The 22,660-nt window shown below is 36.2% G+C and overlaps 1 protein-coding gene and 1 non-coding gene across 2 annotated transcripts in view; both read left to right on the top strand.

Annotated features, from left to right (window-relative positions):
- Positions 1-22,660, top strand: part of HIBADH (3-hydroxyisobutyrate dehydrogenase) — a 108,418-nt gene that overhangs the window by 48,289 nt on the left and 37,469 nt on the right. The window lies entirely within an intron of this gene.
- On the top strand, positions 6,143-6,246 carry LOC140609644 (U6 spliceosomal RNA). The gene has a single exon (XR_012011397.1). It is a non-coding gene; the product is annotated as a U6 spliceosomal RNA (small nuclear RNA).

Below are 22,660 nucleotides of genomic sequence, written 5' to 3' on the forward strand. Positions count from 1 at the left end.
AAGTACTGTGTGTGTTTTTGGCTGACTTCGTTCTGTGGGAATCCTTTATATTTGCACTTTATGCTTCTGAAAGAATCAAGAAGAAACTATTCAGATGATTTAGAAATTTGGAGACCAGTATTTTTTGCTTTGAAGGGTGGACAGAATTACATAGGAAGGAAATTCTGATTAACTATTGGGGCAGCAAAGTATATAATTACAGTATGAAAGCAAATTGGGTATCGTAAAAAGAGCACTTATATTAGGAGTCTGAAGACAGATTTGAGTTCATTGTTCCCACTATCTGTTATGTGGCTTTGGGTAAATTATTTGATTTCTCTGACTTTTTTAGGCATAACTACAAGTGGTTAGAATCTTAGTACTGATACTATGTGTCGATTATTTTGAGGCTTAAATAATATGTAAGACAAAAACTGCCACTGATCTGTAAAAAGATGGCCATTGAATCTCCTGTGTGAGCATAGTCCTTACTGTAATGCCATTTTTTAAGGCTTTTGCTTTTTGTGAAAATCACATAGTAGAATTTCTATCTTTCCTTTTTTTTTTTCTCACCAAAAAACCTTCAGGGTTGACTTTGCCAGAATGTTCTAACATAATCAGAGGGGAAAAATATACATTACTATTTGGGAATCTTGAAACCATATCAGAACTCTGATTCGCAAAACAGGACTTTTAGAGCTTTGAGAAGAGTCTGTGTGATGTGATGAAGGATCATGGGATTTGGATTCAAAACTCAAGTTTGAGTTGCTTACTAGTTGTATAGACTTGGGCAAGTTCATTCATTTCCAGAAATGAACCATAGAGAAAACTGCTGTCATAACTGTCTTCAGTTTAATTTATATTCAGGAGCATATTTCCCAAGACTATATTTACAATACGGTAATTGTCTTACACATTACATGGTTGAGTTCCAGTTTTCTCTTAGTTTCTGTAATAAATTGGAGGCAGTGGAGTTCAGAGCTAGTTTCCCTGATGCAAACTGGCCATATGATCTTGAGAAGTTATTTAACATCTCTGTTCCTCAGTTTCTTCATTTGTAAAATGGACATTATTAGTAATACCTACTTCATAGGTTTACCTTTAGAGAAAGGTATTTGATCCATTGTATGTACTCAGTGGTGTTAATTAGTCCTATTATTAAGATCACTGTTGGAATTATTAAGGTAAAAAAATGAAGTTCTCAGTTGATAAAAATTTGAGACTCTAACAGAGTAGTTCAAGGATGAGTCCTGGTTACTGATTTTCTACTTTTTATATAAAGATTTGGAAAAAAATGTTTATTCACCGAAGGGGAGGAAAAAATATCTTTTTCCTTCTATTCCCCTGATTCTTTTGTCAGTAAATTAGACTGACAAAGGACAGATTAACAAGAGAAAAGCATACAAGTTTACTTAATATAAGTTTTATGTAATAGGGAGTCTTCATAAGGAGGAAGACATCCACCTCTGCCAGTGGTTAAAGCTGTTTTTGGACCAAGGTTGATGAAGAGTAGTAGAAAGTGGGAAAATAGATAGGACAAAGGGTATCAGGTGAGGATAGTAAACTGGGGGAAGCTTTGCAGGGCCTGTTCATTGGGATCCCCCGAGTCCCTCTGTCTTTGGAGATAAGGATGTTCCTTTCCTCTAGGTATAGGGAGGGTACCTCTCACTTGAGGGTCTTATGATCTACTTCAAGGGAGAAAGGGAAGGTCAGAGAGTTGTTTCTGCATCTGCAGTTTCTCAAATTTCATCATATGGCAAGGCGCCATATTTTAGGACAGTGTGTTTTGAACCCTGTCACCACCATAAAAATTAAACAATTAAAATAAATTTTAGGTTTCTCCTAATTAAAGTATAAGCTTTTTAGTGATGTCTAAATGTAATAGACATATGCTTGACTTACACTTTTTTTGTTAATTTGCATTTATAAGTAGAAATATAAATGCAGATAAAAACATTTCATTAGATAAAAACACATTTTCAGTATTGCCTTATTTCCTAATATTGCCATTCCTACATTAAAAAAAGTCTTACTGTGAGATAGGTATTATTTCTTACAAATATGAATGGTTCCTAATTTGTTTTTGTTTTTTTTTTAAGATTTTACTTATTTATTTGACAGAGAGCACAAGCAGGGGGGAGTGGCAGACTGAGGGAGAGGGAGAAGCAGGCTTCTTGAAAAGTGGGGAGCCCAATGCAGGACTTGATCCCAGGACCCTGGGATCATGACCTGAGCTGCAGACAGACATTTAACTAGCTGAGACGCCCAGGTGCCCTGATAAGCAATTTTTAAAAACTATTGATTTTAGGAGTGTAAGGAAGGGCAAGCATAAAGATACCACACTTTTTCCTGTTTGATCAAGAACAGGATAAAAAAGAAAAAATAAGTAGAGAATATAACAAAATATACTTTTAGAGTGTTGATTCCTTGGATATAATTGAAGAACTGTTAGTGATTTCTATAAGCAAAATTAAGGAAATATAAATTAGTAAATTATCAGATAATAAGATGATTTTGTGGTATATTTGACTATACTATATATTTATATGTATTTAAAATACCATGGGGGCGCATGGGTGGCTCAGTTGGTTAAGTGGCCGGTTCTTAATTTTGGCTGGGGTCTAGGGGTCCTTGTTCTTGAAACCCATGTTGGGCTCCGCCCTCAGCAGGGAGTCTGCTTAAGGATTCCTTTTCTCCCGTTCCCTTTGCCCTGCCTCCTACTTGTGCACTCTCTCTCAAAATAAATAACTTTAAAAAATACTATGTATGTATGCTAATGCAAAAATACTGCGCATATATATATATATACAGTACTATATATATATATAATTTTTATTGTTATTATTTTTAAACAACATTTCTTGCCTTGGAGGACCTCCTTCCCTTATTTATTTCCAGATTCATTTAGGAAATTAAGCAAATCAAAAAAAAAAAAAAAAAAAAACCAGCTAAAACCAGTAATCTTCCCTTCCTTGTATTATGGACTTTAAACCTGAAATAGATTTCAAATTTAGCTTTTGCCTGGCCAGCTGTCTTCATTCTTTCACTTTTGCAATCTGCAGTGAATTACTATTTTCAGAATAAAGATTCTAAACATTCCTGTGCTAGAAACATTCCTTGGGGAATGGAGTCCAAATATCATTCTTTACCCTGTAGTACCTGTTTTTGCTAAATTTGTGTTGGTGTTTGTATCATTGCATGATTCATAAGCAAACATTTAGCTGGATTCTTTTCCTCCTAAGCTGAATTTAGAAATGGTTAATTGCCTTGAGTACTTATATCCCATATAATCTCCAAATTATTTGTTGGCTCAGATGAGTTATTAAAAGAGAAAGAAATTTAATTGAAGGAGGCGGTGAAGAGGACACGTGGGGAGGAGGGAGGAACAGGCAGGGAGTGCATGGCTCGGGAGGGGCACATGGGAGTGGGAATTGTAGACAAGGCAGGGAGCCATCAGCATGAACTTTACCTGAAATTTCTTGTCACTTCCCTTTTTATTTAAAAGTGAGTATTAGTAAAAGTACTACTATGGCATTTTTCTCCTAATAATTCATTTTTTTTGGTCCAGTATAACTTGTTATACCAGGTATTCCTTTCCGTCATTAAGATTTAAATTTCCTATTTCTGGTAGTAAAATCATCTCTGTCAAGTGCAGGGAGGCTGCAGCTTTAATACCACTTCATGTCTGATAAGAAGGTTTTCTTTTGTAATTAATTTTCCCCTGCGCTCTTTGTGGAGAACAGTAGCCCACTGCAGAGAGGTTAGAATACCGTGGACTTTGGCTGTTCAGCTTAATGATACAAGGGAATAGCAAAGCAAGAATAAATGAGGTACTTTTTGGTGAGCAAAAAATGTGAACTGACTGTCAGTGTGAGATTGGTTCTAGGAGCAGTTAGCCAGCAGTAATAGGGCACACTTGAGTAATTGAATTTGCATAACAAGGCCTGCTGAAGAGATCTGACAGGCATAGAGATTTGTCTAGCTAGAGAGCTCCAGATGGACGTGACCATGCAGCAGCTGGGTGGCACGTTGCTCAGCATGGACAGCACCGCCCAGACTGGCAGCTGGACCCTGGCGACTGCAGGGCTGTGGCAGGCCAGCTGGTGGCTTCTGACAGCCAGTGGCCCTGTTAGAGAGCCTTTTCATAATGGCCTGTCAGGGTACTGGACCTGCAGGGACTGGCAGGAGAATGTCACAAGTCACCAGCGAGGGTTGTTAAGCTAAAGAAATCTGTCCCAGGAAAGTAGAGGTGGTCACTGTTACATCCACAAAGCTAACACTTCCCAGAGTGATGCCCTTCCTTTTCAAAGACTGTAGGCTTTTTTTTTTTTTTTTTTTTTTTTAAACACATTTGCTCTAGACTGCAGTCTGGATTATGTTGCATTCTTAAAACCTTGAAACTGGGTTGGCCACCTTCCTGAGGGTTCATGTTGACCATTAGTTAAGATGAAAAACAATATTACTTTGCATGTTTTCCCTCTTTCATATTTGTCATAAGGGCATACTTGTTTTCTAGGAAATCAGTGATAATTTAATAATTTATCTTGGATTTATTGCTCATAAGCAAAAATGACCTGTTTAAAGAATTAACTACAAAGAAAGTAAGTGAACTGGTATGAAGTCAGTGTGTCGAGGTGGACTGCATTTATGTGGAGGAATTATATAACCACTCATCTCAGATGAGAATAAACGGGAAGAAGGCCAGCTTTATGCTTGCTATTAAAAAGTTTACATCTGTGTTCTTAAATTGAGAATTTTGCTGTCTTATAACATTCCTACTCTAAAAAATCATGTAACTAGACAATACAGCTTTTTAAGGATAGGAAAACTACTTAGAAGCATTTTCTAGTAAATTGAGAAACTTGCTGTTACAAGCCCAAAGCTTATGTTTAGTGCAACCAAATTCTGGTGAAACAAAGTAGTTCATACTAGAGCAACTTGCACTTTATGACATTAAGAACAGTCTAGAAGAGTTACCATTTTTAACCTTCAAATTGGCGAAGATACAAAAGTCTGTTTTTAATAAAGGTAGGGGAAATATGTAGCTGCATAGACTGCTATTGGGGATGTAAATTATTTCAGCCAGTTCAGAGAACAGTCTGGCTATATGCATCAAAAGCTTTGAAACATGTATATAAATAATTAACTCCTCTAGTAATTCCACTTTCTAGACTTTATCCCCACAAATTAAGAATGTGTATAAAGATTTAGCTATCTGAATGTTCTTTTAGCATTGTTGAGAACACTGGTTGTCAGTATGCTCTCACGAACCTCATGTGTTCTCTGGCTCTCATGTGTTCCCATGGACCTCCAGGGAGGCCATGAGGTCAACATTATTTTCATAATAATGCTAATATTACAGTGCAAATGGAATGGTGAGTAAAACTATAAGCCCTTAGCATGAATCAAGACATTGTGTGTTCTTCATTGTGACACACATGTAGTTTCGCTTAAGAAGGTCTTTGATGAAGCAATAAAATGTACTAATTTTATTAAATCTTGACTTTTGCATACATGTGTTTTTTTAATATTTTGTGTGATGAAATGGAAAGTATGCATATAACACTTCTGCCACAGTAGGTACTCTGGTTGTCTTGAGGAAAAGTGCTTTTGTGATTGACTTCCCTGCTGAAGTATCTACTTTTTTGTGGAACACCATTTTTATTTATGACAAGACATTTTATAGAAAAAGAACAAAGATCCTGTTACTTCAAGGAAAAACTGATAAAAGTATTTGTTGCCATGATAAAATTGAATCTTTTAGCAAAAATTAGAATTTTTGAAAATTTGTATCTGATGCTATGAGCCTGACAGCTTCCTAATGGCAAAGACTTACGATGACATTTGTTGTACTATTAAGGAATGTGCTATATAAAGAATTCCTAGTATGTGATATTAGGAATTTGGAAGATCTGCATAACTCACCGAACCACTGTTTTCCAAAAGACCATTGTATGATGTTGCAGAATTACACCTGAGTAAAAGATGCATTCAAAGTGCAAAATAGACAGATCTTAATGTGACAGACTGAAAAAAGTTCATTGAAAACAATTTTAGATTACACATGTGCAATTGGTCTTTATTAAACCACCACGTGTCAAGTTTGGGTTTAATATCAAAGGTAATCACAATTGTCTGAAAACGTTATTAAAACAATCTTCCATTGCTTGCTTTGGCACATATACTAAAATTGGAACGATACAGAGAAGATTAGCATGGCCCCTGTGCAAGGATGATATAAAATAATCTTCCATTTGCCAACTATATACCCATATGAAATCAGCTTTTCCTTTATATATTTCAACCAAAACAACATAAATCTGCCTTTGTATTCAAGCTGGTATAAAAATCTAGCGGTTTTCTATTAAGCCAGAATTAAAGAGATTTGCAAAATTGTCAGACAAGGATACTCTTCTCAGTAAATATTCTTTTTTTGGGGGGGAAAGCTTATTTTTCATGAAAGCATGTAACATATAGTGAGTTTATTATTTTTGAGTAAATTAAGGAATATTTTAAAATTTTCTTAGTTTTAATTTCTAATATAATAAATACTGACAGATGTAATCCACATAAGCAAAATCTTTGGGGTCCTCAATAATATGTAAGACCAAAAAGTTTAAGAACCATTGATGTAAAATAATGACTTGGAAAAACCTGATGCCCAGGAGGAGGGAATTAATAATCAGGATTTAAATTACATAATATGAATCAAAATGATAAATATTTGACATGAAAAAGTTTTATGGTGTTTTGTTAGGAAAAGGAGGTTGTGAGACAATAACACAATATGATTCAATTTTTGTAAAAAAAATATAAACTGTGTTTATTACAAATGTATTCTCTGACACTAAGGTATTAAGTAGTTTTCTCTGGGGAGAGAAGATAGAAAAAGTTTTAAAAATGTTATTCTAAGAGTGTTAGGGCTGCATCATGGATACTGTTTCCTCCTGGCTCTTGATAAAGGCATCTTTTTTTTCTAAGATTTTATTTTTGAGTGATCTCTATACCTATCATGGGGCTTGAACTTACAGCCCTGAGATCGAGTTGCATGTTCTACTGACGGAGCCAGCCAAGTGCCCCAAAGACATCTTGTTCTTCACTAGTTTTGTGATGTTGTCTAAGTTATTTAAATTGAAAATTTTCTCCTTTATTTTAAAAATTGGGACAATAATAGCCACCTGTTAGGCTTGTTGAAAGAATTGAGTTGTCATATTCCTGGGATATAATAGTTGATCAGTATTTATGCTTCTTCTAACATCTGTCTTAGCTCTAAGATTCTGTATGCCAGCCATGTATCTGTGACATTCAGTGGCTAATAAAGCTGCTCTTGAAATCAAAATAAAGGTCCTTTGAAAACAAGAGCATTTATCATGTGAATATCATTTTATTTCGGTGAAAAAGAGTTTTGTTTTTTTTTTTAAATTTTTTTTTTATTATTTATTTATGATAGGCACACAGTGAGAGAGAGAGGCAGAGACACAGGCAGAGGGAGAAGCAGGCTCCATGCACCGGGAGCCCGACGTGGGATTCGATCCTGGGTCTCCAGGATCGCGCCCTGGGCCAAAGGCAGGCGCCAAACCGCTGCGCCACCCAGGGATCCCGGTGAAAAAGAGTTTTATGGAATAACGTCTGTAATTTAGAAAGTGAACAGCATCATACACCTGCCTTTGGTAGAGATAGGTAAAGGAGAGTTATTTTTTCATGAACTACAATTACATAATAAGTCCCCAGCCAGGTACTGTTACAAAGTAGCTGAATGCTTTACAGACATTATCTCATTTGATTCTCACTTATAATCCTGTGGTGTAAGTAGTATTTCCCCTAACCCCCCTTATTTTGTTTATGTAGAAGAGATTGAACAAAGACGTTAAGGAACATGTCTTAGCTATTTGTGGAGGTAGAGCAAATTCAAACCGAAGCCTGGCTGACTCTTAAAGTTTGTGCGTTTTACACATGTAATATACTGTGTCCGATTAAAGAGAAATGAAAACTACCAGATGAGCACAGGGAGTGGCTAGCTTAGCTCCTCACTGTGGCAGAGCAGCTGGATGGATTCTGAGGTAGGGAAAAGACTGGATTAAAGTTCATAAATTCTAACATCCCTGGGATTTAAAGACTCATTCCTCAGTGTTCAGTTAAATTAAAATAACGTATATAGGGGTACCTGTGTGGTTCAATCGGTTAAGCAGCTGCCTTCAGCTCAGGTTATGATCTTGGGGTCCTGGGATCGAGCCCTGCATTGGGCTCCCTGCTCAGTAGGGATCCTGCTTTTTTTTCCCTCTCCCTCTGCCTCTATTCCTGCTTGTGCTCTTTCTCTCTCTCTGTCAAATAAGTAAATAAAATCTTTTTTTAAGAAAAAGATTTTATTTATTTATGAAACATACACAGAGAGAGGCAGAGACATAGGCAGAGGGAGAAGCAGGCCCCCTGCAGGGAGCCCAAGTGGAACTCCATCCCAGGCCCCCAGGATCATGCCCTGAGCTGAAGGCAGACGCTCAACCACTGAGACACCCAGGTGTCCCAAATAAGTAAATAAAATCTTTAAAAAAAATAACGTTTATAAAACAGTGCCTGGTACATCATAATCATTCAGGAAGTGGAAGTGAATTACTATTAACTCTGTGACCAAGCCAGAAACTCCTGGAGCCATGTGAGTTTTGTTTTTGATTTTTAGAAAGATACTAACCTTATATTTACCATATATATTATGTAACATCCCTAGTAGAATCCAGGACAGCCCCTTGTAATCAGACACATTAATTATTTCTGCAGTGAAATAATTGAATATTCAAACTAAGCAGAATAAAGGGAGACTGTAAATAACCTCACCTCAGTTCAGGTGAGATTTTGCTGTAAAATGAGTGAAGAATATGTCTTTTACTTTTAGAGGTTTTTATATATCAATTGTAAGAAACAGATTATGGACTCATAAGGCATACAGTGATGTTTCAAAGAGAATAAAGAAGCATGGATTACCTACCATTTGAGGAACAGATAGTCAAATGATAGTTCTGTTCAAAAGAGACTCTGAGGGCACCTGGGTGGCTCAGTCAGTTAGGTGTCTGCCTTCAGCTCAGGTCAGGATCCCAGGGTCCTGGGAGATGAGCCCTCAATCGGGCTCCCTGGTGTGGAAGCCTGCTTCTCCCTCTCTGCCTGCTGCTCCCCCTGCTTATGTGCATTCCCTCTCTCTGTCAACTTTTTAAAAAATCCTAAACATTCTTTCTAAAAAAAGAGAGAAAGAGATTGCCTCTAAATCCTAAATCCTAGCAGTAAGTATTTTTGACCCCTAATCTCAAATACTAATTGTATCCAAAGAGAGGAAACAAGTACCTTTCATCTCTCAAATGTACTTCACTAAAAATAAAGTTGGAGACAAAGTCAAGTACTATATTTCTTCTAGAGGATTTGCCTTTATCAAGGAAACCATGAAAGGCCAAATCTGTTTGAATTGATCTGTCTCCAGATTTCTATTTATAATAGAATCTCCTTTCTTTTTTATGAAAGTAGAAAAATGATATTCAGGTCTTTGTCTTTAAATGCTGAAAGACCCACAAATACTAAATTGCCCTGAAATATAAAAGAAACTATGATTTTAGGCTATGTTTGGTCATTCCTGAACAAAAGTAATCAAGCTACCTTTTGTAAGAAAAAGAATTGAGTATTTTAAAAGAAGGGAATTTCAGGTGTTAAAAGGATAAGCAGTATAGTTAATGACCGTGCCCAAGGAGTGAGAACTGAAGCAGAATAATAAAACAGTGTCTTCTTTTATCCCTGTCCTCATGTCTCCACTTCCTTTCCTATCAGTTTATGTTCCGTGGTCTATGATTATACATAAACAACTCTCTTTTGTTCCTCTTTCCTCCTATTGAATTAGACCCATCCCTGAGCAAATCCAGCTATTCATTTGCCCTGTACCTGCCCTTGAGTAGCTGAACATGGTGGAGTAAACGGATGACCATGTTGGCCTGGTTGCTCTTGTAAATTAATGATCACTGATCTCAAGTGGATCATTAAGACTGCTTGACAGTCCATTCACTCTTTCCATTACCTAAACAATATTTCATACCTTCTCTTCTCTCTTTCAGCCGCTAGTAACCTTCCCCAATGTCAGCTGATGATCTTCCTTATTACTTTCTTTTTTTTTTTTTTTTTTTTTTTTTTTTTTTTTTTTTTAAATTTTTATTTATTTGTGATAGTCACAGAGAGAGAGAGAGAATGAGGCAGAGACACAGGCAGAGGGAGAAGCAGGCTCCATGCACCGGGAGCCCGACGTGGGATTCGATCCTGGGTCTCCAGGATCGCGCCCTGGGCCAAAGGCAGGCGCCAAACCGCTGCGCCACCCAGGGATCCCTCTTCCTTATTACTTTCGGAGAGAAGATAGACAGTTATGAAAGAACTTCCATAGGATCCTATGACCACATCTACTAACCTACATATACTCTGCCTTTCTGTTCCTGGATGAACCAACAGGGGTTTATCTGAAGCTAACCTCTTTACTTCCATTCTGATTTCTACCTCTCTTGCTTTCTCCCCACCTACATGAGAGTCTCAAAGAATTGTTTCTAATATGCAATTTGAGTTGATAATGACTCTACTAGAATATAAGCGCCACAAGAGTAGAGATTTGTTCTGTTTTGTTCACTGCCATATCAGTGCCTACATCAGAACCTAACATAGTAGACACCCAAACTTGGGTTGAATTGAGAGATGAGTGAGTGGATGCATGAATCTTTCTAAAAAGAAAAGATCTAAATTACAGTATAAACTCTGAAGAGCACAAAACACACCTAATCAATCATTTTTACCAAACATTTTGGTAAATACATTTTACCAATTTAGTGGCTAAAAGCTCACCAGAAATTTGGTTTAAAGGGTTTTCTATGGAATCCCTACAAATATGCTTATCTGAAAATTTTTCCTAGAATTTTTAGGCAGATCATTCTAGTTATCTAGATAGTTTTTAGTTCCTAGGAGCTGAGATTCTTTCTAAGTGCTCAAGCTTTTCTTTTCAGATGGCTTTCATTGGTGGCAGTTTCATAAATGAGTGGATCTGTACAAATCGCAAGGTTCTTTTTACCCAACAGTGCTGCTCAGAAGACCTGGGTGTAAATACCTGCTCTCTCACTTTTTCTTATCTATTAAGGAGGCAAGGGATGATGATTCTTAGAGTGAGTTATATCTGTTGTGGTCTTACTATAATCGATTGCATTCCGTTCATTAAAATCAGGGGAAGAATTTATTTTCTTGACACCTCTGTTTCATGTAAAGTCATTGGAAAAACAACCACATATATTCTAATTTGGTTTTATCACTTCTTACCAAACCCTAGATATATGATCATTCAAATAGACTTCTGTGTATTTTGAAAGTTTACATGTGCAATATACTCGTGGTGTCGTTTTAGAATGGAAGTAAACATTATAGATTTACATAAGCTGTAACTCAGTAGCTTGGAAAGTGTCATAGAAACAGTCTGTGAACCTTACTTCCAGGTTTCTTTACTAATGTGAGTCAGATAGTAGTAGGATAAAAATACCTAGCCTCTTTTTTTTGGTGGTTGAGTTTTTATTTGTAAAACAACCCTCAGATGGAACTCAGCTAGGTAATTTCCATACATAATGCCCTGGTAGATACCCTAGAACAAATACCATTAGTGTGGTTACTCATTTACTTGGGAAGCTATTGCCAGGGAAAACTTAGAGCTACTAGGGACAGAAAGCATATATATATTATACCTGATTGTTAAAATGGAGATACAGGGTAACTCAGCAATATAATAATGTAAACTAATGAAGAATTATTCAGTTTATAAAAATTTAACTCAGAAGTTTTTAATAAAGTGTCTTTTATTCATCAGAGTACAAGGATTTATCTACATTGGTCTCTAGGTCAGAATTTTTCCTTCTTCACCCCCTGCCTAAAGACAGTAAAAACAGAATTCATGAAACATTTCTAAATAATCAGCATATAGGGTAAAAGCTCACCAGAATTTTGGTTTAAAGAGTTTTATAGATGGAGCAGTGCTTTGCTATCTAATTAATTGTTCTGTTTCTAATTTCAATTTATAGGCTCTCCCCCCAGCCTCCTAAACTTTTTCTTTTGGCTAATGCATTCATCTACACCCAAGTACTTTTAATAAATCTCCTGAGAACAGGGACATCTTCCTATGTAACTCCAAGACTATTATCACATCCAAGAAATTTGACATTGATTCAGTATCATCTAATAAAGAGCCAATATTCATATTTTCTCAATTATCCTCCAAATAAGTGGGCTTTTTTTCTTTTCTTTGATCCAGTGTCTAATAGCATTATGTTTCATTGTCATATGTCTACAGCCTTCTTTAATCTAGAGCAGTTCCCATACTCTCCATTAAAAAAAAAAAGTCTTCCATGATGTTGACAGTTTTGGAGTCCAGATCAATTATCTTAAAATTTTCCTCATTCTGGATTTATTGGGTTGTTTCCTTAATATTGGTCTCAGGGTAAACTCTTGGTTACCATAGAAAGCCTGATATAAATGAAATTTTTACAAGCTTGGCAGTCATTTATAGAGAATATTGACTTGTTCGGTTGTCAGATGCTTTTCTTAGAGGCCCAGCCTTTAAACCAGGCACAAAGAAGCAGAAGTTGGTTTACTTTTTGTAGATGCTGAAAACCTAGCTTATTGTAATGAGGAATATTTGGTTCCATTTTTAGTGAAGATCAGCTGTCCATTGTGTAAAATTACTAATGTGTTTTCCTGAAACCCAATCATAGGATATGCTTTTCTCTTACCTTTTGGAATCTGAAAATAACAGCATTAAATAACCTCTTCTGAAATTTCACATTTTCAGGTTTACCTACAGTTAAAAATGGCTCATTGTGTAAAGCAGAAACAGACTGAACTACAATTACACTGAGAAAAAGGAATCTTTCATACCAACATTCTTATACCTGTGCTCATGGAAGGAAATATGACATTTCAAAATCTCTGTTTTTAGATCCTTCTGATCTTATTTCTGGTTGTTTTTGAAACTTGTATATCAGAAGTAAATTTAACAGTGAGCTTTGTAACCAAAATTATATCTTATTCTAACCCCAGTTAATGCTGTCTGTTTAAAAAGATAAAGCAACTATTTTAAATGACACAATGAACTTACAAAATCGTGTATTTCCAAAAAGATGTTTCCTTAGTTGTAACCAATCTATATATTTAAGTATTGTCTTCAGTTCTACCTTTTCAGAGTCTTACCAACTCTCATTTAGCAAAATTTGCATAGGGAAAATATTTTAACTTAAAGATTTGGCTTTTATATTTTCATACTAAAGAACAGTAGATGTTAGTAACAGTAAGGAGTAAGTTTTTTTTCTTTTCTTTTTTTTTTTTTGAGGTCAGCAGTGTTTATATTAATCAGGTTGACATTTCTTGCTGGTGGGTCATGAACTGTTGATAATAGCATTAAATGGTGATTCGGTTCTTACAGAAGGTATAACTCATTATCCAGCTACTATCTTAAATCATCACAGGAAACAACTGGCACCCCACACCCCCGTGTTCTGTAGAAATAGTACATGAAGTTTGCTTCTTTTGTTTACATCTTAAATTTATTGGAGGCTTAATTACATCATCTAAGGAAGCTGCAGCATTGCCACTACTTCAGAGAACCAGGATCAATACCATGACTGAATTGGGGGGATGAAGATATATACATGTAATTCTTTCAATACTATACCCAAAGTCATCTTTTCATAATGTGAGCCTTTCTGAAACTTTGTTTTAATAATGAATATACCTGGGTAGCAAGTAATAAAGTCAGATATGTTTACAGAATTGTAAGTTGGGTTTAACTTAAAACATTACTATAGGCATTTAAATACTTTAAAAATATAATCATCCTAAGGGAGAGATGATGTTTGGAAAGTTTGCTTTGTGCTATAGAAGTAGATCTCTTGAGAAGTGTCATTATTAGTTTTTGTTTTTTTTTTTAAAAAAAGGCCTCTGAGAAAAATTTAAGAAATAAGCTAGATTTTTTTTAATTTTTACTTTTTTACAGTACTAGTCAATTGCCTTTTAACATAAACCTCAATAGTCTGGTATTCAGTGATCTGAAATTACCAGTATGTTTGAATTTTAAATTAAAACATGTTTTCAGCATGTCCCATGTGTATATAGGCAGTGAATAGATAATAGTATGAGTGTCATGTTAAGTTTGACCTAGGTTCTAATTAGAATGAATGAAGTTCATTCTATTATTATCTAATACAGTTTCTAAGTATTAATAAAATACTCCAAACACCCAGGTCAGAGTCCTACACATAGGGGTTCAGTCACCATTTGTTAATGAATGTGTGGAAACAAGAAAGGTGTTTTTTTTTTTTACCACTTTGTATTTGTCACACGGAATGCATTTTAAAAAGAGAATGAGTGAAAGCAGTATTTTCCTTTATAGGGAAAAAATATTAACATTTCAGAGTAACAGCCTTATTTAGGTAAATAGGTTTTTGGAATGTATCCTGGCTGACTCTTTAAAAGAAACAATGTAGCAGTAGAAAATTATGGGCCACTAGAGGTCACTGTTTAGTAATCAACTTTTAATGAACCAGAACAGTCAGGAAAGCCAATAAATTACAGTGTGGATTTTTCTAATTATGAATTCATATTTAATCATTCAATGACAAGTTAACTGTGACAGTGGTTCTATGTATTTTGCATATGTGGTTATGCTAATAAACTATTATATTTCTCAGATGCTGGTCCTCCATCATTAGAGTGGTACACTGCTGAAGGCTTTGTTATCTAGTCCTAATGACTAATTATGAGACATAATTAACTTTGTTACCACCTCCACCTCTTTCATGGGCCAAAAGTTGTTTTAAAAATAAAGTTTCACTGTAAAGGAAAATTACATTTACATGATCGTAGATGTAATGGTTCTGGTCCATTCCTCCCTTGCTCCCTGGTCTGAAGTCTTCATATTTGTTCTTGGTTTCTCTTGCTCCCATCCCTGCTCTTCACTCTGTTTCACCTGGTTTCTTTCCTTCCTCCTTTGGGTCCCTTTTCCACTTCAGTGTGAGTCAGCTACTTTGTTTCCTCAGTAACCTAATGTTTCTTTGCAAGCTTCCCAGCCTTGATTCAGCTAGCAGTAGAATGTGCCTCTTACTGGGTATCTTAAAGGAGTCCCAGAGCAGACGACTTGGACCGAGCCAGGCAGTAAAAGGGAAGATCGGATGCATGCAAGCAAGTGTGCTACCCTTATTCGGGCTGCCGCCACCGCCGCTGTGAGCAGATGGCTCTCCTCAGCCTGTCCAGTGTGGAATCCATTCAGGAAAAGGCACATTTCCCTACTCATGTGATAACAATTTGTTTTCTTCCTTAAAGGCTAGGCTGGTTGCCCAAGAGGAGGCCTCCGAAACATAAAAAATTGGAAAATTTGGACACGTGCACATGTGTTTCCTCTCCTTGCAGGCAATACCACATTCTGCTCAGAGAGCAGGTACATCAGCATGTTGCTGTTCAGGCTTCCTCTGCTTCTTATTGCCTTCACGAACCCTGTGGCCAGTGTGCTTACATCCACCATTCTGGGATTTGCTTCTCTCTGCATCAGGCATGTAGCTGATACATTGTTCCCCCAAGCCTGCTCAGTCTTTTCAGCCTGCCCTTTCACACCCTCCACAGTCTGGATCTGACTGAATTTTCTATTCTTTTTTTTTTTTACTACTTTTCTCCACAGGCCTTTTCTTCTAGGATTTTACTTATTCATTTAAATTTTTTTTTTTTTTTTTTTTTTTTTTAAGATTTTACTTATTTATTTGAGAGAGAGTGAGAGTAGGGCTGGGCCACTCAGGTAGAGGGAGAAAGAGTCCCAAGCAGGCTCCGTGCTGAGTGCAGGGCCTGGTACAGGGCTCCATCCTACCCCCTGAGATCATGACCTGAGCCGAAATCAAGAGTCAGATGCTTAACCAACTGAGCTACCCAGCTGCCCCTCTACTAGGGTTTTTTTAAAGATATTATTTATTTATTCATGAAAGACAGAGAGAAGCAGAGACATAGGTAGAGGGAGAAGCAGGCTCCATGCAGGGAGCCTGATGTGGGACTCGATCCCGGGTCTCCAAGATCACGCCCTGGGCTGAAGGCAAATGCTCAACTGCGGAGCTACCCAGGCATCCCTCTACTAGGATTTTTTTTCTTTTTTTTCCTCTACTAGGATTTTAATCTAATTTTTTTATCTTGCAAACTCGGCCCAAATGGATGCTACCTCCTATAATTTCCTCTTTGGGGAGAAGTGATCCTTCCTGTGAACTGCTATTAAATGTAAAGCACTTAACCATCCTGCCTTGTGTTATAATGACATATATATGTGTGATCTCTCCTCATCATACTGTATATCTATTAAGTCCAGGGTTTCTTGGCAAATAAATTAAAAATCCTAAAATTCCCAACCAAAAGACCCTTTTGTAGGGCGTCAAGATTTATAATTTTACGCTGGGAAAACTTATTTATTTATTTATTTTTAAAAGATTTTATTTATTTATTCATGAGACAGAGAGAGAGGGGCAGAGACACAGGCAGAGGGAGAAGCAGGCTCCATGCAGGGAGCCTGATGTGGAACTCAATCCCAGGACTCCAGGATCATGCCCTGGGCCAGAGGCAGGCACTAAACCGCTGAAGCACCCAGGGATCCCTATGCTGGGAAAATTGAAAATAATTTTATAATGCTAAGGTTTGTGAGTTGTGGGTTATCCTTTATTGGAAATTTTTTTCACAAAATATAGACCTTTGTCCATTAAAATGAGTTCTGTCTGAACACCTACAAACTAAGAGTCAACTTGCTTTTCCTGATTACCTACATTGTAATACCACTGAGACTACAAGAGTTCTTTATTAAATCTCCTGGGAGAAAAATGTATTTTATACTTTGAAGGGATGTTCCTTACATTTGCATAGTTCTATCTTGAAGAAATTGAGAGTTTAGTTAAAAATAACTTTTTGCTTATAAATGGTACAAATTCCTTGCGTTTCTATAAAAATAAGAAATGTGGAAGATATGTGGATTCTAAACTTGAGCTGTTTTTTTCAATGATTATTTCCAGTGAATGTAGTATATAAATTCCATATTTTTAGAGCATATCCTGGAGGCTTAATAAGTAAAAAGTTTCACATGCCTAAACCTATGTATGTACTTTATTATAATAGAAACTGATTTACAGGGGTTTTGTTTGTTTATAAATCAAATGTGGAGAGTCATCAGTTCGAATTTGAATGTGCTTTTCCTTTGCAACAACATCTAATATATTTAGGTCCCTATTTTCAACCCCAAATATATTCAGTCCAGAGTATTCTGGAATTATGATGCTATTAATATCACGTTGCTGCAGGTAATGATTTAGAGATCCATCTTGGGATCCTAGTCCTTCTTGCCCCTTCAGAAAACCTCACTACTTCCCCCTCTTCTTCCTTCTAAGCTGAAGGATGTAAAATTTCCTGTGGGAACTCATATCTTCCAAAATTTCAACTGTGTCATCCCAGTAGAGTTTTCCTAATTCTGTATTTCTATCATAGACTTTTCTACTTTGTAGAGATGCATTTTTATTTCTTGAATCCCTTAAGTCAAACTCATTCTCTAAGTCAAACTCATCTTTTCTATAAAACTAGTTCTTCTCTTGATTCTCTTATTATAACATACCACAGTTTCAGATTTTCTGATCTTTTAGGTTCAGACTCTGAGAATAGCACTGTTCTCTTTTGTTGAAGAGAAATATAACACAAGCCACATGGGTAATTTTAAATTACTAGTAGCAGCATTGAAATGTAATAAGAAACACAGTTGAACGCCATTTTGTTATTCTTTTTTCTGTAATTATGTAATTAAAGACTTTATTTTTAAGTATTCGCTCCACCTAGTTTGGGGCTCAAACTCAATCACGAGATCAAGATTTGCATGCTTCACCAACTGTGCCAGCCAGGCACCACAACATCATTATAATAATATATTTTGTGTGATGTAATATAAATACAATTATATTATACAAATAATATATTTTGTGTGATGTAATATAAATACAATTGTATAATTTCCTTGTGTAATCAATATAAAAATTATTGAGATATTTTACACCCAATTTTTCATAATAAGTCTTTGAAATCTGGTGTGTATTTTATACCTAAAGCACATGTCATTTTGAACTAAGTGTATTTCAAATTCTCAACAGTCACATGTGGCTAATAGCAACTATCCTGGATACTACACAGCCTTTAGATTGTTGTTATGTATATTTCTCATCAGCCAGTGCATGTTGTGGATCTTCATTGTCAAAGTTCTTCAGTGCTTGCATGGAAATTTACAGGTTTGTCCTCCTTTCCTTTCTTCCATCCTTCTATTCCTATTGTGAGGATTGTATATATATACATACATATAATATAAATTGCTGGGTTACAGTAGGTCATAGTCCTTTTAGGAATTGACACTCTAGTAAGTGAGGTGGACATGGAAAAAGACACTGTATTACAGTGCATATTGATAATTGCTGTAAGAGAGGTATAAATGAGTGCCATGATAAATTGATGTTATAGTTTGAGTTATTTATATTTATTGGATTGACTTCTAGGCCAGTTGCTTTCCTGAAGAGCCTGGTAGGTATTTACCATGCATTATGGAGTTAAGTAAGGACGTTCCAAGAAAAAGAGATCATTTTTGAGGATTGGAATTGGAAAAGAGCATGGCATATTTGAAGATCAATTTAGAGTCAGTATATCTGGAGTTTTAATTGTTCCAAATTCAGCTATTTTTTCTTTTCTTTTCTTTTCTTTTCTTTTCTTTTCTTTTCTTTTCTTTTCTTTTCTTTTCTTTCTTTTCTTTCTTTTCTTTCTTTTCCTTTCTTTCTGAATGGAGGGTAGGTACAGAGGAAAAGAGAGGATCTCAAGCAGGCTCCACACCCAGTGCAGAGCTTGTTTCGGGGCTTGATCCCACAACCCTGGATCATGACCTGAGCAAAAATCAAGAGTCTGACACCTAAGCCAATGGGCCACCTAGGCACCCCTGTTTACTGTTTTCTAAATAAATCCCATACTTTTATGCTTTTATGTATTTGCTTTCACAGTTCACTTCACCTGGAATTTCTTTCTCTGCCCCAAGTCATTCCCTACCCCAGTATATCATGATCTTAATCATCTTTAATGGCCCATATTGATCTGATCTTTTTAGTAAAGTTTTGCCTACTCATTTTTCCTAGTTTCAGTCCACAAATGCTTGTAAGGTTTTCCTCCTTTGAATTTTGAATACTTTTTATGGCAGTTAATTTTCTTAGTATTAAAGTTAATTTTTCTAGTGAAATAACTCTTGTTTGGATCACAAAACAATTTGAACAGGAATCCTGTCTTAATTATTTTTTATATCCAAAGAGCCAAGAATGGGTTGAAGATATATATAGAAGATATTCAGTAAATACTTGATTTGTGTATAGTAAATATTTTTTATGAGATGTTTCAAATAAGCAAAACTAAGTAAAGCATAAAATTAAAGAGATCTAGAGATTCCCAGTACTTAATGTTTCCTTTTAGATTACTTTCACAGAAAGTAGTCATAAACTTGATTAACTACTATATCTAGTTAGACGGAATTTCTTGATTTTACTTGTAAAAGTAGATGCCATAAAAGCAACATTCTATTGTAAATTTTTAGTGTAATACAGGTACTAATGGTAAAGATGAAACCTGTTTTATTATCAGAAAAGAGTTAAAGATATCCTGGCATAAAAAATAAGATGGAAATCAATCTTTCCTTTGACATTTAAGGACCCATTTTGTTTCTTTACATAACCATCTACCGCTTCAGGCAGTATAGTAGATTAGGTATGTTAAAATGTCCTCCTGTCATAAAGCACCCAGGTGCTGGATAAATTACAACAAGCATACTTTAAATGCATTTCAGATTCCTCGAAAAATAAGGGAAATCCTCAATGACTAAATAACTGAATAGTAACTTGAAATCAGAGTGAGGAACTGAGAAGCTCCAGGGACAATGTTGATTCCAAGAACCAGGGGTTGAAGTTGTTAATATTCATGGGCCAAGAATCATATGAGTTTAATGGGAAACTAGGCCTTGTGCTCACACAAAATAAGAAAGCTGATCCCTGCATCCCTCTCCTCACCTCCACAAGCCAAAATACCCAGAGGCTATTCCCTCAGGGAAAGGGGTGGTCTGCTGATAAAGGGGATTAACTGGTAAATCTGTCTATGCTGATTATAGGTCATAGAAAATAAAATCTATCAGTCTCCCCTGATTTTTTGTAATTTTGTAATTTTGATTCTTATGGGTGTAGAGTTTAGATTTAAACAGTGCACCCAATTGGGAAAACACTCAACCAATATATTTAAGGGCTTTTTTTTTTTTAAAGTAGCCTCGAACCCACAACTCTGAGGTCAAGACCTGAGCTGAGATCAAGAGTCAGATACTCAACCTACTGACCCACCTAGGCACCCCAGATTTTGAGTTGGTAAGGCTGGCAGGGCCTGTCATCTATAAAAAGAATAAAAATTCTTTCTGGAGAAAATAATCTTAATCCAGGATTCTCAAATATTAAGCACAGTAGATATGAGCTGACCAAAGAAAGAAAAAGAAAACCCAGACTCATAGGAGGATAAGTCACCAGAGCAAGAGTCAACAGGAACAAACAATTTAATATCTATTAACTACAGATACTGAAGTTCCCCAAATAGAATATAAAGTGACTATATATAAAATGTTTAAAGAAATAAAATATGGAATTAAAAATAGATGGGCAGGGAAGAAGAGAATATCAGAAAAGAGTAATCAAGTTTGGAAAAAAATTGAAATTTAAAAATCAATAGATAAATGACACATAGGAGCTGAAGAGAAAATTAGTGAATAGGAAGATTTTTAAAAAATATTTTATTTATTTATTCATAAGAGAGACAGAGAAAGAGGCTGAGACAGGCAGAGGGAGAAGCAGGCTTCCTGTGGGGAGCCTGATGTAGAACTTGATCTCAAGACCCTGGGATCACAGCCTGAGCTGAAGGCAGATGCTCAACCACTGAGCCACCCAGGTGCCCCTAGGAAGAGAGATCTAAAGAAATAATCCAAATGTAATACCGAAAGATTTGGAGATGGAAAACATGAAAGAAATGTTAAGAGACATGGATTGCTAGGAAGAAAAAGTCAAACATGCATTTGAATAGAGTTCCAGATGGAATGGGGGCAAATGGTCAACATGATAATGTCTGAAAATATTCCAGAATTGATATAAATCCTCAGAAACAGGAAGCACAAGATACACAAAATAGGAATTAAAAAAAAGAAATTTTACTAAGTACATGGTTGTAAAACTGCAAAATACCAACAATAAAAGACAAAAAAGATTTAAAATAGAAAGATAAATCACCTACAAAAGAACAAGAGTTTGATACCCAACTTTCTACCAGCATTATTGAGGTATAATCTGGTATAATGAAATTCATCCATTTTAAGTTTTAGAGATTGATGAGTTTGGACAATTAAATATAATTATGTAATCGTCACAATTAAATATAGAATATTTCCATCACCCTAGAAAATTCCCTCATGCACCCTGCTTTTGAAAGATTTTGTATATATATATTCTTAAATATTTTATTTATTTATACATGAGGGACACACAGAGGCAGAGACAGGCAGAAGGAGAAGCAGGCTCCCTGAAGGGAGCTTGATGTGGAACTCAAGCCCAGGACCCCAGGATCATGACTTGAGCCAAAGGCAGATTCTGCTCAACCACTGAGCCACCCAGGTGTACCTGAAAGATTTTATTTTAAGTAATCTCTACACCTAACATGGAGCTCAAATTTACAACCCAAGATCAAGAGTCACATGCTCTACCAACTGAGCCAGCTAGGTACCCCTCCCTCATGCCCCTTTGTAGTCACTCCCTCCCGCCCAGTTCTAGATAATCACTGATGGCTTTTTGTTACTATAGTTTTGTCTATCCTAGAATATGTAACAATATCATGCAACTATGCCTGTGGGATTCATACAATATGTAATCTTTTGTGTGAGTAGCAGACTTCTTAAGAACAACAATGGAAGCCAGAAGGCAGGGGGGATCAGTCAAAGTTGACAGATAACTTGTCAACTTAGAATTTACATCCAGCAAAACTATTCCTAAAGAATGATGGAGATATTCCAGTTCTGGGTAAGATGGAGTGAAAAAACACTGCCTTTTTTCTCCTACTAAATAGAACTGAAAACCTTGGACAGACTGCATGGAGCAGCTATTTGAGAACTCAGGAAAGTAAATAGTAGGTAGCAGGTAGATTGGAGAAGGGAAACAGAATCTGAAGTACAAAAGCTCTGCCAGCAAACTCTCTGAAGCCCTTCCCCTACCTTTGTGTCTCTCAGCCTGGATTCAAAGAGAGTGTGAATTCTGGAACTGTGCATGGGTATAAACAACAAAGGAACTTTCTAGTCTTAAGAAGCAGGAACAGGGGCCCTATGAGACAAAAAGAAATGGGAAAAAATAACTTTTTTTTCCTCCTAGCACTGCCACACTGACAGTCCTTACTCCGGAAACTGGAATTCTGTGGTAGCAGTGGCTGCCATGCAGACACTTAAAAATTTGAGCAGGGAAATCCTTCTCTCTTACCAGAGGAACTATGGTCCAAAGAGTAGGGAGGAATCCCTGTTGCTTTTTACTTTCTTTATTCTTCTTCT

This window comes from Canis lupus, chromosome 18 (assembly GCF_048164855.1).
Source record: "Canis lupus baileyi chromosome 18, mCanLup2.hap1, whole genome shotgun sequence".
Lineage (NCBI taxonomy): Eukaryota > Metazoa > Chordata > Mammalia > Carnivora > Canidae > Canis > Canis lupus.